General features: G+C 41.6%; 1 pseudogene; it reads left to right on the forward strand.

Annotated features, from left to right (window-relative positions):
* LOC118622329 overlaps window positions 1–13,041 on the forward strand; it is a 79,034-nt pseudogene extending 65,993 nt beyond the window's left edge.
* Window positions 13,042–16,367: the final 3,326 nt, after the last annotated feature.

The following is a 16,367-nucleotide window of genomic DNA, read 5'->3' on the forward strand; positions in this document are numbered from 1 at the left end:
TAAAAGCTATCCTTCACCTGGCTCTAGCGATGTTAATAATTCACTTTATTGTGTCACATGCAATAGAACATTTTTGAGTAGTATTATGGTGCCAGGCATGGCATCCTTTTGAGACCAATCTTGCAGAGTTTAAAGAAAAATAATTGAATATTTTAAATGTAAATGTGATAAGCTGACAGTATGTGTCACCAATAAGATAAAATTAAAGTTTCCAACCAAAGATTAGAATTTTGGGAAGTTTGGCTCCATCACCATGAGCTCGAGAACCTCCCAGTACTCACAGACTATTCTGTGGAGATAGATGGTGGATAGTAAGGAATGTGATGCATTTAAGTCTAGTTTAATGAGGCATAATTTATATATAGTAAAATGTAACCTTGCAGATATGTAGTTCTATTAGTTTTGGCAAATATATACAGTTATATATGCATTCACTACCACACATAGGCTATGGAATATTTATATCAACACAAAAAAGTCCTCAGGTAATCCATTATAGTCAATCCTCTCCTCTCAACCCCAGGACTTAAACACTATTCAAATATTCCTCTCTTCAGCTACATACATACCTGTGTGAGGTCCGATAGTCTTTATAGGCTTCAACCAGAATAACAGAGTGGACCGAATTGGATGCAGAAACAGATACGAGAATCTGACTGTCTTCTATTAAACCAGACATTAAGAATGTTTGCAAAATTGCAAAACAAAGGCACCTATCTTGATAATTTTTTGTTGTTGTGGAAAAAGATATTTTTAAAGACATATATCATTTCTGTTAATATGTAGTAGGTTCATTGTTCTTTTAAACAAATTAATAAATATTTTGCATGTTTTTCCTAATATAGTACATATCAAAAGGTATTGTGCACATAAACAAATGCTCTTTGGGTCCTTGACAATTTTTAAGAGAATAAAAGTTCCTGAGACCAAAAAGCTTGAGAGCTGATGACCTAAGCAGATGGGCAGGTGCCACTGGAGAATGAAATCAGCTGGAGAGTGAGGAAGTCTGGGGGCAAATTGCATCTCTGATTCCTTGGCTCATAGAAACCTCTCAATACGTGGCTGTGGAATAAATGAAATTCAGATCAAAAGCCAATGTAGTCAGGCCAATCGATTCAAGAAAATAAAGTCTCTGAAATGAATAGATTATTTGATCAAGGGCCCAATATCCTAGCTCAGTGGGACATCCAGGTTGTTCTAGTTGCTAACCTAGATCTGAAAGAGACTAGGGGTGAGCTGGGGTTGTTGCTGAAGGTTGGGTGGAAAGTCTAAGCAAATCTTTCAGATATGACGACATGTCAAATGTCGGTGGAAAGCATAGCACAGGGTCTGTGGCAGAAGTGGCAGGTTTAAGGAGCCAGCTGGAAGGATGGAAGGAGTTTGTGTGGTGAGAGGACCAGGGTGACTGGCCAACTAGTAGTTGGACCAGCAGATCTGGATTTGATCTGGGTCAAATGGGGGCTTCTTCTGAGTCTGAAATGGTCCTAGATCAGGTCCTACAATGGCGAAATCTGAGTGGGATCCCACTGGGAGTGGAAGGTAGCAAATGGAGATTGGAGGAGAGTGGGCTGTGTTACCAGAATATTTCTCCTCACATTTCCTCTCTTATTGACCTGACTCTAGAGATTGAGTTTTATTTAGTCCTGATCTTCACCAGAGGCCATAAGCTAGGTTTGGTGGGGGCAGGATGGAGTGTCTCGGCACACGAGCTTCGGTGTTCCAGCCTCCTGACTTGCTCTCATGTATACACTTACTGTTCAGTTATTATCCTAGGAGACACTGATTATTTTGAAGCAAAGAATTTAAAAATGTATGCCTAGTGCTGCTGTCAAAATCACATTGACATCTCTTTGTCCCAAAAATGCAATAGGCTTTCTCCAAAATTTGGCAAAGTCAGAGGTTTTTAAAAGTGCTTTGTTAAAATAAAAGGTTAGATTGAAAAAGATTAAGCACAGGTTAACCTATACTCTTTATTGATATTGTATTTGTGGTGACAGTGCATTACACATAGTTCTATAGGAATTCCATTCTAATTTGGTAATAATTCATGTCCATGCATTCAGTATGACAGCATCATTAATTATGTCACAATGAGTATGGAAAATATATAAGCTGTTAATACTAAGTATTACTAGAAGTTATATCAAATTGTGCACATTACTGAATAAATAGTAACATGAACATCTTATATTTAAAAAACCCAGGGAGTACTCCAACCTGACAATCTTTTTTCTTATAATGTGTATTGATAAACATAAAACTTAATATTTACTATAGGAAATGCAGAGTATATAATTTGTCTGGAAGAATTTAGCCTTCTTAGCAAGGGAGTGATTATTTGGTTACCTTCTGCTGTCTGCTTCCTGTCTGCAGTGTGTGATCCCCCCTTCTTCCTAATATCCTGTGAAGGTGCCAATTACCCTGCTGATTATCAGTTGAAAACTATGCCTGGTGCAAAGGGAGCATCAATTATTTGTGAGCAGAGAGCTAAGGCTGCTGGAATCATAATAAAGGATGCTGAAGCTTCCAGCTAATAGAATCTATCAAAAGGCAATGTGTAGACCAAAGAGAGCACGTTTTAGAAGTCTGTGCCTCAAAGATAAAATTAGGCCTGACTTGTAGACTTCAGTACTATGTAACTTACATAAGAATTTGCTAATGTTAATGAAGAGAACTGGCAGGGCATTTTCCTTTAATCCACATTGCTTTTAACTCACACTGTGGATTTATTAATACTATCGACTTTTCCTCCCTGAGTCTGGGGTGTGTGTGTTTGCTTTGCTTCCGAATGGAAGCCAAATACCAGAGACATTAGAGCCCAGCTTCCTCAGACCCTTTGTCTTCCAATGAGCCTTTACAAATGAGCTTGTAAACTTGCTGTGATTGTTACGGCCTTGGCCTTGGACTTATCGTTCAGTTTTCAAGAGGTGGTTAAAGAGGTTGGTGGGTGTGGAAATATCACCATCAGTTAACTTGGTTTAGGAAGTTTATTTCCAATTCTGTAAGGTTTCCAACTTCTGAGAAGAGCTTACACTTCTCTCTCTCTCCTGATATTCATATAAAATCATTCAACCAGCCCACTTAAACTTTCTGAGTAATTTTATAAGGAAGCCCCCACACAATCAGAAGGGTTCACAATGTGACTTTTAGAAATGAAGACAGTACTTTTACAGGCAGAATGTTAATCTCGAGTACCTACCATCCCTTTTCATACAGGTGAGGAGAAACCACAATTTTCAACTTGGTAAATACAGGTGAGGATTCCCATTGCTCTGTTTTTAGAAGAGTTTTCAATGTACAGGAAAGTTGCAGAGGCAGTACGTAGAGCCCCAGATATTCCTGCTCCCCTATTGTTAACATTGTACACAACCATGAAACATTTGTCACAACTAAGAAACCAACAATGATACATGATTACCTATGGATTTTTAGTTTCTCCTGGGCATTTATTATTTGTAGGAGACTGCTCCAATTTTAGGAATTTCTCTAATGTTCACTTCTTATTATATGTTTCCAAATCAGTTATGTATTACAAACCAGCTTACTGCCTTTCAAGTGGATTGCCTGTTTGCTCTTGTTGGCACTTTACCTTTAAGGATCCAAGTGTAACCGAGTTCCTGTCAGGGATCAAGGTCAGATGCACTGAATGATATTTCAGCCTCAGGACCAGGAAATTGCTAATGAGAAAAGGCACTTTAAAAATCACCCTACTCAGTTTGTGTATTTTACAGAGGGAGGAGGAAAAGGAGGCCCGTGGAGTGGAGGTGACTTACCCAAGGTCACACACTGCTGGGTGGCAGGGCTGGACTGGAGCCCAGCCTCTCAGCAATCCCACATGTATGGCCTCTGATAAAACTTTCGCAGTGACGCTTTTATTCTATTTATTATTTATACCCTGCCGACTTTAAAAAAGAATTGGAGCCAGCAGCCCTGTGATTTACTTTGCTTTGAACACAATATAGATCACTGGATCCTGCATGGTTTAAGTGGATTTTAAAATAAATAAATAATGCTCTCATCTGTAATTCTTTAATAAATAGTTCCTATCATCAAATCACCACACTATTGATGCCTTGCACATAGTAGGCACTCAATAAATATCAGTAAAATGAGCAAATGCATAAAGGCTAATGGGGTTTATGAACAAAAGAGTTCACTGCACGAGTGTGGTTGAGTGAGCGGGAAGAAATACGATCTATTCTTGGCTCTGGAGGAGACAGGCTGGGCGGAGCACAGGGATAAAGAACGCTGTTGGCTTGTGATTCCCTGTACACAGTTGGATGAGCTGCAGAGGTGGGTGGGAGTGTGATCTGGTAGAATGTGTCCCAGGTCCCAGGTTGACTCTCGGCAAGTCGCTGGCCTTCTGAGCCTTAGGTCCCCCACCTGTTAGGGTGTGAATACCCCTCTCCTGGGGCTGTTGCCACTGTTCAGTGCGATAGCGATGAAAAAGTGCTTGGCAAACACTAAAATCTGTCAGAGGTGTTACTTATTAATCTCAGGGATTATTTAAAAGGAATTCTCAGCATTTAACAGCAAGATTTATAGAGAGTACATTGAACCTCTGTTCCTGTTTTGCAAGTTACCCAAGCATAGTGAAAACATTAGAAAAAGGAATAGTGGCAATCAAAAGGGAAATAAATAGATATGTGTACAAAATAGTTTTAAATTTTATTTATTTATTTATTAATCCCCACCCAAGGTTATGTTTTTATTGATTTTTTTTTTTTTTTTGGAAAGAGAAGGGGAGGGGAAAGAGAGAGAGAGAGAGAGAGAGAGAGAGAGAGAGAGAGAGAGAGAGATCGAACAGTCGCCTCCAGTAGGCACACTGACCTGGGATCTAACCTGTAACCTAGGTATGTGCTCTGACTGGAATCAAACCAGCAACTTCTGGGTGTGCAGGACGATGCTCTGACCAACTGATCTACCCAGCCAGGGCCAAAGTGGTTTTTTAACTCAACCATATGACAGAGAAAGCTGAGTCAAAAAAGCCAGATGTTGGGATTAAACACTTGCCTTATAGGGAGACGAGGAATAGTACCCTGCTAGCAGTTTTTGCTCTGACTTGGCTCAGATTTTATCAGTCTGTAATTAGGAAGCAGGTGGAGAAACCTTGGCAAGGAGGTTCTCTTTAGGTAAGCTGTGGTGCCTATTAATAGAAACCTTTTCCAATGAAGAGATTCAAAGTGACTTTGCATTTCTGAGCCGTAACTTCCAGAGGTCAGACAAAGCTGGGGCCAAATGAGAACCAACAGCATCTCTACAAAACAGCTGCCAACATCTGATATCGCATATTGCCCTCTTTAAGAGATCTTGGTCCTTACTAGCTGGGACTTGGTGTATTTAATGCTGCACTGCTGCAGGCACGACCTGGAGCTGGGTGACCTTGGCATGACTTTCTTGCATGTAATTTCTCTCGGTGTATCCATGTCTTATGTACTCGGGGCCTCTGCTGCACTGTCTGGGCTAGCTCAGCCCGCCCCACAAAGGACGCTCTGATATCCATCTCTTCTCTCTTTTTCCATTTGTTGTTCCAATTCTGTTTAAATGTGGCTTGCCAGATATCTCATTCTCTTAGGGCCTGCTCCATGCTCCAAACCTTCAAAACTCAACCCGTGTCCATATAGAATAGAGTTGATGAGCCTCTGACCTGGATAATAGCATGTTCAGAGAATTGCTCTGGGGAAAAAAAAATGTTGGTCTTAGGGAAGTTGGTATATGTAGGATATCCATACAGATCTATTCCTTAGTCAGACAGACTGACAACCAGGAAAGAGGCTAGGACAGGAGATGTAAATTTTGGAATAATTTAGTAGAATAGAGATTAGACTGGCTGTGTGGCCCCAGAGGGTGGATGGGAGTGACGTTTGGCAATCCATGAGGTCTTTGGCAAGACAGGTGATATTGCTGCTTCTCTGTTTGGTCCCACAATTTAATTGATAAAAGGCACTTTTTGTTTTTAAAACTTGATTTTTACTTAAAGACCTAAAAGGACTTAAAGTTATGAGTTTGAAAATATCTCAACATTTTTTCCTAAAGTGGCAGAAAGGAAAAATCCTTCATGGTTAATCCATTTTGCATTTTCATTCACTCATGCATTCAACCAATAAATATTTACTGTGTGTTCACTCTTTGCCAGACCGTTCTAGGAATTGGAAATAAAACAACAAACAGAACACGTAAAGTCACTGACTTTGTGGAACTTACCTAATGGGAGGAGACAGATAATTAACAGAAAGTAGAACAAAACAGTAATAATGTCAAAAGGTGGTTAAGTGCCCAGGAGAACAATAAAGTAGGATAAGAGGAATAGGTGAGCCGGGGCTGGAAGTACTAGTTTACAAAGGTGATGAAGAACGGATTCTCCTCAGGTAGTATTTTTCAGGGACCTGAATGAAGTTAGAGTGGACTCGATACAGTCTCCCACCTTCCATTACTAGCCAGCCAGCTGAAGGCATCCTCAGGGGCATATGCCACTGAGAACTAAGACCCTGGGCTTTCCATCCAGGTTGGTACCTAAACTGTCCTGTTGCTCAATGCTGCTTATTTTCTCCCCACTGGAGAAAGGTGGAGACTCCATGACTTTGGGGGCAGTGAGAGTTGGGAGGAATCTGCAGCTTCACTGAGGGAGAGAATAGCATCTAGTAGTACTTGTTCTGGCTCAGCTGTAGAGTAAGCTATTCCACAGAAGAAATATTCTTCATTGCAACAGTTTTTTTTTTTTTCAAATAGCATATCCCTTTAGATCCTGAATTTAACTTAATAAAACATTTGGAGTGAAATCTTCCCAAACCATACTGAACACATACCCAAAACAGGGCAAAAAAAAAGAAAAAAGAAATATACCACATCTTTAAGGATGGTGAAACGTCTCCCAGTGCTTGTGTCACGAGAAATGTCTCATGGGATGTGTTCAGCATACTCGAAGTCCTGTGCATCAAGTTTATTTTGAATGACAACTGTTTATTAATAGAATGTTTTGAGACATGATTGAAACGTTGTTTATTGTTTTCCCTGAGGTGAGGAGGACTCAGTAGGATGTACGTTTGAATTCTTGCATATTATTCTCATTGTCTTTTCTCTCACTCTGTGCCTGGTGGCCCTGGTTTTGTCCTGTGGTCAATGCCTAGGCTTTTTGTAGAACATTCTTCTACTTGGATACTTTTTGGCTTCTGAGGTGCCCTCCATGGACAGCCTAATAATCATGCTTGCAGAATTGTATTTAGAGTAATAAATAACAACTATAAAAGCAATAACATCACTTATGAGCACTTACTACATAAGAGGCAGTGTTCTAGACACTTTGCATATATGATCTCATTTAATCCTGTTGATAGTCTGATGAGGGACAAAAATTATTATCTCCATTTTACAGATAAGAACATCAAAGCTCAGAAGGGTGACCCAGCCACACGTGTAGATGGGCTAAGAACCCAGGCAGCCTAACTGCAGGGCTAGGGTGTGAGAAATTCTCACAGCGGGATGGCTTGATACCACCTGTGTGTGATATTAAAACTTCTCTCCCACCCTCTCAGCCTCACTTGCTTCTTGCTTCTGGATGGTTGCAGTTCCCAATAAGCAGGCTCCTGATAAGTGAGGTGTGTGGATAAAGGATTTTCTCTGACAAGAGATGATGCTGTCTGAGAGGCACTGGGCTTCTAAGGCCTGGCCTCCTCCCTTAGAATTATAATATCTGAATCCTTATCTCCAATCTTTTTATTCACTTCTTCAAAGTAAGGATATGTATCTTTAGATTGTAGGGTTTCCAGCTATAAAATTTAATGTAGAGTTTTGTGCAAAGCTGAAATGAGAAAGAAATATAGAAGTACTTAAAGCACCTCAAATCTCCCTTCCCCCATTCTGAGTAAGGAATTACCTATCATATGCTCTTTGTAAGGGGTTCCTATTAATGGAAACTTACACAGTTTTAATTTGCTAAATGAAGCCACTGATTTTTAAATTGTTATTCTTACCATTTCATATATTTTTATCATATAACATATATACTGTGTATTCATATTTCTCTATCATAATTCTAGTATTTTTTCTATATTGCACTGTCTGTCCATGCAGAATTGACCAGCAGTTCAAATGCATAGCAGAATCCTCCATTTAAATTTAGAAACTGGTAAACAAAACAAAGATAGGAGCCTCAAAGTCTGCGGTAGCACAGCTGATAATCATTTTGGCTTTTAAACAAACGTAAATACTCTAAAACTTGCTCTTAGCAAGTAACTTCATAATTAGGTTAATGTAATAGCACTTTGTCCTTTTGTATCACATTTCAGTTGAAGACCTAGAAGGGATTTTAACAAATGCAAGTGCTTTTTACCTTGGTTCCTATGAAACAGGAGGCTTGGTTCATCATGCTCACGTGATGACAGCTGCATCAGGACCAGCAGGGCTGGTCCCAGGGTTGGGCTTGGATTGCCACCATGGGCCAGACTCACCTGGACTCAGCACAATGAGTCATCCCGTACTTTGTGGGTCAGTCCCAGGATTACCTAGGAAAAATAACCCCTGGAATGTACCAGTGACTGCAGGTTAATTTCCGTACCTCTGAAGGGCTCCTCATCAATATGGGTTGGGTTTCTTCTTTAAAAGATGCCCGCTGTGAGGATGCAGGCATGTCCGTGGGTATAGGATGAACTAGTGGAAGAAGGGATTCAGCTACTCACTCACAGTGAACTGATGCAAGAGGAGAATGGGGCTGTACGGTGAAGGAAGGAGAAGAGGAGGAGGGGCAGGACTACACGGGGTCTGTCTTTAATATTGATTTGCTGTCTGGTCTTAGGTCTCTGAGCCTTGTGATGAACGAAACTACATGTAGAAACCAAGAAGCTATTTTCACAGGGAACATGGTCAGATGCGAGGGCGTCAGGAACGTTGCTTTGGTACCGGATGGTAACATGGGACTCAGAGTGGAAAAGGGTCATCCTCTCCACTGCTCCACAAGACACACCAGTGTTGTTGCCTCTGCAAGTATAGCAGACATGCTTCACAGCGACACCTTGGCACAGGTCGGAGTGACAGCAAGACCCACTCAAGGGACTTCTCCCATGGACACACTGTTGGTGGATCAGGATAGAAAGAGATTCTGATATTTTGGTTAATTCTTGAACATCTGTGAGGCATCTCTGGAGACTTTTGGACAGCCTAGGGTGAGACTTGACAGGTGGCTAAAGTCTCACATGAGCAAGGTCTAAAAGCGAGAGCTAGAGCAACTTGGGTTCCTACTCTTCTTCCAGTTCTGTAATCTGAATTCATGGGCGGGTGAGGGCTGGAGAAACTCAGGCCTTGTAGAGTGAGATTGTACAATCAGAAAAACCCATCTTGACACAGACTTCTGGTTTAGGAACATAGCAACGCAAGGCTGCCGCTAAAACAGACGTGACTGAACGTGTCTGATTTACAAGAACAGAGCAGCACAGTTTTCTCTTTTTGTACTGGTGGCAGCCTGCCCAGTTCTTTGCAGGAAGCAGCTCAACAGGGCCTGGGCACAGCCTAGAAGTAGATGGCAAATCCCAGTCTGGCCTGTGTACCTGCAGTGACTGAATGAAGACCAGTTCTCAAGGTTCTGCACTGCCATTAGTGAGCCGGCACATTTACTCTCCAGGAGGTAAATTATGGCACAGCAGAGGGTTACGAAGACCTGGCCCTGTGTAATCACAGCTCCCGCGCCTCTGGGTGCTCTGCTGTCAGAGTCCCACTGACACCCCGGCAAAGGAGAGTGACTTTGAACCCAGGCTTCTGAACAGAGCTTCCCAGGAGGTGTCTTTCAAGTTTCAACTTTTATCTTATAAATGCGTGTAAAATTTTTATTCTACTCCTTGATGTGTTTGTTTTACTTTTGAGTGAAATTGAGGAACTCCCTACCTACAAATTGTTTATTCAGTGCCTTAGCATGTTCAGTATATCCCCCACGTATCTGTAGTGATGTAGTACGTAATTTATCTTTACATATATTTTACATGCCCCCATAAAATGTATGTTTATACATGTTTAAAAATATATATATACCCAGCCCTGGCCAATTTGCTCAGTGGTTAGAGCATCAGCCCTCAGGGCGGAGGGTCTCAGGTTCAATTCCTGGTCCCTGGGCATGCACCTGGGTTGCAGATTTGATCCCGAGCCCCTGTTGGTGTCGTGCAGGAGGCAACCAATCGATGTGTCTCTCTCACAGTAATGATTCCCTTTCTCTGTCTCCTTCCCTCCCTTCCACTTTTATCTGAAAATCAATGGAAAAATATCCTGAGGATTAAAAACAAAACAAAAAAACAAACCCACAAGCAATATATCTCTATCTCTATCTCTATCTCTATCTCTATCTCTATCTCTATCTCTATCTCTATCTCTATCTCTATCTCTATCTCTCTCTCTCTCTCTCTCTCTCTCTCTCTCTCTATCTCTATCTCTATCTCTATCTCTATCTCTATCTCTATCTCTATCTCTATCTCTATCTATCTATCTCTCCATTTTTTTAGTACACACATTTCAGCAGCAGCACATGATGGGACCACAGTGCTTCATTGGTGAGGAGGGGAGAATGCTTCTGGGATCTCTGTGGGTGAGAAAGTTGATGGGAACAATCCTGCCTGCCCCTGACACATGGAGTCTGGCCTGGCCACACTCCGCAGGGGAAGGTGACAATCAGTCACGAGATTCTAGAAGAGTAGCTACTTGTTTGACAGCTCTTCTCATGATTAGCCTTCCAGTGCCCATAGAAGTGGGAACCCAGGGAGCAGGAACAAACAAACGAAGACAAGCAAGACAGAAAGCAGTCAAAACTGACATGACTAAAAGGGGGTCTCTCAGCTACCGATTTGCCCAACAGGAGGTCAATCTCTGACCACCTGAACTTGGTCTAAAAGTGTTTCTGATGTTGGAGGAGAGGCTGAAGGGAAGTTGTGAGGAGCTTGGTGACATAGTACCTCAAAAATTAGATTTTATATTTGAAGTATTTTATTTATTTTTCTAAGAACATCGGAATAGCAATAATAAAAGGAGAATCTACACCCATGCGATTCCGGAGCATTCCTGTGTTCATCTGTCTGTTTCCTTTTCACTTGTATATGATATTCACTCTTTTACTAGGAACATAGTAACCATTGGGAATGCAGCTTTCTCAGCTAGCTATACACAGTCAATGTTTACTTCTTTGTTGCTAGTACTGAGTTTAAAATGCAAAAGAGAGGACCACGTCTCCCGAGAGGAAGGACAAGTGAGCCGAGCAGAGAAAGAGACAAAAGACAGGGGGCTGGGGGGATAAGGGAAAGACTGGGCTGTAGGATGCTTTTCAAATGCTCCCTACAATTTATATTTTATTTTAAAGTTGATAGTGATAACAGTGATGCATTTCATGTGGCAATTTGTACCTTATCAGGTACTTGCATGTCCATTTGAGCTCATGGGTCCTTGAGGACACTCAAAGCAGCCTTATATTTTTTGCTGATAAATTAAAAGAGGTTTGTACTATATGATATAAATTAATGACTTCACCCATTAATGAGACTTAAAATAAAATTTTGAGTCTATTTATGAGATTTATCTGCTTTAGTGACTAAGTTGGCTAGGACTCACATAGTCAAGAATGACAATAAAACTGAATTTGTTGATTTTTATTGATGTTCGTTGACTTCATTAAGTAATCTGAGTGGGGAACTCCTGGTTGTCAATTTCTACTTTTTGTTTTCTTCTTTATTTCCTGCCAATGGATTCCTGCCTAAATATCAACAGAAAAGAGGAAAGGGTGCTGTTCCTGAATATTTTAAGCACAACCTTCACAACCATATGCTGGTTCTTATTATTCACAAAATTGGCCCTGCTCCAGTTCTTATTGAATCTGGATTGGGTTGAAAGGGAGAATTTTACCTTGTTTTAATCTCTGCAATTTAATCTGAAAAAGGAGAAAAATATATCCTCAAAGCTTGATTCCAAACCCAAGAAAAATAAAGTAGAGGAATCTTTGGTGTCCTCTCCCTGCAACACTAACACACATCCAACACAGACCTCTCTCTCTCTCTCTCTCTCTCTCTCTCTCACACACTCACACACACACACACACACACACACACACACACACACACTGTCCTTCGGCACAGGTGCATCAGACAGAAGTGAGTAACAGTCTCAGTTCTACCACTCACTGTCTATTAACACTTAGTGATAGACTGGAGCCCTCTGGGCCTGTTTTCTCACTGTGACAACTGGGAATAAATCACTAGGCCATTGTGTGGATTATGTAAAATGTTGTGCTAGAAGTGCCTCCAGTGGTCTCAACCCTGGCTCGGCAAAGCCTTTTGTAGAACTTTAAAATAACAACAGCAACAACAGCTGTGTGGCCTTTCCCAGATGACTGAGTCACGAGTTGCAGGTGCGCTGCAGTCTCCTATTTTGACAAAATTCTCCAGGCGGTGCTGATGATTGGCCAGAGTTGAGAGTCCCTGGTCTATAGGACAGTGCCTCAGCATCCAGTTTCATTTTCCCCCTACTCTCCCTGCAGGCCTCCTCTGACAGGTGTTATCTCTTATCTGGGGGAAAACACCGGATAACTTCCTTGGATAACTTCCTTCCTGGAAAGGAAGCAGCCTAATTTTGTCCCCGAACTTCACCATGGTGGTAACTTGGTGAAGGGCCCCGGCCTGAAGACTCAGGCTGACGCTGGCAGAGCTCTCTCAAGAGCAGCCTGCTTTTCTCCCAGACACTGCAGAGTGCTGCTGCCCATCCAACCAAAGGAGTCTTATTCTCTCCATTGTTTTCAGACCTGACCCAGAGCTTAAGTCTTCTTATTGCTCCAAATGCCACTTTTATACAATTGTTAACCCCCTCGGAGTATTTTTGTCTTGCTGTTGCTTTTGCCCAAGAACTGCACTTAGGTAAAAATGTGAGATGTTAATCAGATACATATCAACCCTCTTCTTCCAGCCTAGTGGTTCACAAAGTGAGGTCCCTGGAATCATCATCATCATCATCATCATCATCATCATCATCATCACTGGGGAATTTGTGGGATATGCAGCCTTAGGCACTACCCTGACCTATTGAATCAAAATCTCTGGAGTAGGTGCCAACAATCTGTGTTTTTACTGGCCTTTCAGGCGACTCTAATGCAACCTCATGTTTGAGAATCACTATTGTAATCCAGACAAATATGACGGAAATAAAAATGGTAGTATTTTTATGCTACTCCCAGGCTTCTCTCCTTACCCCTCCCTTCTATCCTCTGATGTTCAGGCAGATCTCGGCATTCATTGTGTTCATTAAGGTAATGGGTAGAGTTGTGGGAGCAGAATGATTAAAGAAATAAGTAGAACAAGGTTTATTAATCACATGAATATTGACATTTTAGAGTGGATTTTTATTTTTATTTTGGGGAGGGTCTCCTGGGCATTGTGGGATGTTTATCACTATCTCTGGCCTCTCCACCCACTAGATGCCAGTAGAAAACCTCCCCGAGTTGTGACAATCAAAAAATCTCCAGATACTGTTAAATGTCCTCTGTGAGTCAGAATTGACCTTAGTAGAGAACCAATCATTACCAGAAAGGGACCAGGACCAAGGAGGGTCTGCCCCTCCATGGTCTGGAATGTGTGGGTTCTTGTCTTCATGCAGGAAGGATTTCATGATATGAGTCTAGATGATTTTGAGAGTATGTTTATTAAAGATAGGGACAGTGAAACAAAGGAAGGGATTAAGATAGAAAAGGCAAGATCATAGCAACAGGAGTGAGTCTAGGTAGAACTGCCTTGACCCTTTGGAAAGGTAAAGAAAAGAGCCAAACCTAGGTGAGGCTGCCTTGGCCCTTTAGAAAGAAAGTCATAGAGGCAGAAGAAGTGAGCCACACTGAGCTGCATGGACTCAGGAAACAAGTTACAGAGCCAAAAGGAGGCCCTTGGAGACAGGTTCAGGGGTTAGCCTGGGATGAGCTGCCGCTGCCCACTGCTCCCCTGGTTGTAAGTCTGGTGGGAACCTTTAGAGCTTAGGAGAAAAAAAGCAAAGATACATGCCGAGGAAAAAAGTGGGAGAGATGTGTGAGTGTGCCCAAGGGGGAACACACACTGGGTCCTTTGTTTCAAGGTTTTTTTTTTCTGTTTTCTAAAGGTGGGAATTTTAGGGGAGGTTTCAAGAGAGGATTTCAGTAGAATATTCATGAACTTTCCAGGTGTGTCTTTTACTGTGCTGATTCTTCAAAATGAGCATATAGAGTCAGGGTCATTCTCTAGTAAATTTCATCTTCAAAGAATGTCACCAAAGAGGAACCAGGACCAAGGTGGGTCCTGCAGTTTGTAATATGTAAATCATTTGCTCCTAAGTGTCCTTGGTTAGGGAAGACCTTGAAATTTTTTATCTGGCTCTAAATTGCTTGGCCCTTTAACTATCTGTCCCAGTTGTCCTCATTTCACTTGTCAAGGAAATGTCCTAGCTTCTTTCTATTCCGTCTCACAATGGCCTAAAACATTGGTTCTCAAATTCGAGTGCTACGGACTGGATTTTATCACCCCAGAATTCATATGTTGAAGCTCTAACCCCTAAGGTGATTGTCCTTAAAGAGAGTTCTTTTAGGTCTGAGGTAATTAAGATTAAATGAAGTCAGGGGTAGAGCCCTAATACAACAGGATTTGTGGCCCTATAAGGATAGGAAGAGAGGGAGAGGCTCTCTTGCTTTCTTCTTACACAAGCATCAAGGAAAGGCCATGGGAGGATACAATGAGAGAGGTGGCCATCTGCATGTCAGGAACTCATGAGGGACTACACCTGCCCACCCTTTGATCTTAGACTTCCCAGTCTCCAAACTCTGAGAAAGTAATTTTTCAGTTGTCTACACCCCCCAGTCTGGTATTTTGTATGGCAACCCAAACAGATTAAAATATTGGGTGAGTATCAGAATCATCTGAGGAGCTAGTAAGACCACAGAGTTGTAGGTTTGCTGCAATAGAATAGGGCCTCAGCTTTTACATTTTCATCCAGTTTCCTGGGCAATTCTGATACCAACCAAAGCTTTGGAGCCATTGGCCTAGAACAAGTGGAAGAATGGGATCAATCCAAAAGTGAGAGTGAGGGGGGTCGAGAGAGGAGGTCCGGGAGGAGGGCCAAGCACAGTGGGGAGAATCCAGGGAGGATGCACTGAAGGAGAGACTGCAGAGTGACTGTCACATCGAATGAATCTTCAGTGATATCAACAAAGCATCTGAGTATTTTGCTTTATTTGCGACAAGCACGTGTGCTTCTTTGAGAGACTTCACTAAAGGTTTAAATTCCATTTTGCTGTTTTGAGTCTATGTTAGATTTGTGTGTCTTTTTAATAAAACAACAAACTGAGACAGGAGATGAGGCGTGTTATGAACTGAATGTTTATGCCCCCACCCCCATTTATATGTTGAAGCCCTAACCTTAGATGTGGCTCTATTTGGAGATGGGGCCTCTAAGGAAGTAATTAAGGTTAAATGAGCTCATATGGGTGGGACCCTGATCCAATAGGATTAGTGTCCTTACAAGAAGAAATACCTTTCTGTTTCTCAGAAGATCATTTATTTTCTCTCATCTGCTGTGCACACACACCAAGGAAAGGGCACATAGAAAGGTGGCTAACTTCAAATCGGGAAGAGAGTTTTTACCCCAAACCAGATTTGCTGGCACCTTAATCATGCACTTGTAGCTTCCAGAACTTTGAGAAATAAATGTCTGTTATTTAAACCACCCAGTCTATGGTATTTTGTGAGACTAAGAAAAGATACATCAGCTCTTTTTGATTTACACTGTTATTTCAATTCAATCTTATTAATTTCCTTTGTGTAGGTTGTTATCTAGTTCTCCAATGTCCATATATTTTACTCAATGATTTTCATCTCCAATCGCACAAAGTCTGGAAGATCATTTTTGATCCCTTTATTCCATCCACATTCCATTGTGCTTCCTCCCTCTATCGGCTCTCCCCGCCCCATACCTGCAGAGCCTCGTCCAAGGTTGAAGTAAATTTATGTTTCATTTGTCTAATTACAAATGCTTGGTCCTCCAACATTTTCTGTTGGGTCAGGCTGAGTAACACTTGCCTAGGTTCCTGTGACTGTTCAGTCAGCATGCTCTTCCAGTCTTCAGTAACTGAGACATATGGGGACTTCTCTCTTGGTCTAAATTCTTTTTGCTTTCTTGCCCTCTGTCCTTTCTTGTCAGTCACCTCAGTTGAAGCCTTCATCAGTCAGCTTGTAGGGTTGATTCTGACACCTTTAGTGGCACTTAAGAAAGATAGTGTGGAAAGAAACATCGTGACCGCAGAAAGAGATATCAGGTATAGAAACACTCACTTTCTTTTTGTTTTGTAATCGTAGGGAGTGAAGTCTTATTTCAGAACTTCAGCCGAAGCAATATTTCTG

Source organism: Molossus molossus, unplaced genomic scaffold (genome assembly GCF_014108415.1).
Source record: "Molossus molossus isolate mMolMol1 unplaced genomic scaffold, mMolMol1.p scaffold_m16_p_1, whole genome shotgun sequence".
NCBI lineage: Eukaryota > Metazoa > Chordata > Mammalia > Chiroptera > Molossidae > Molossus > Molossus molossus.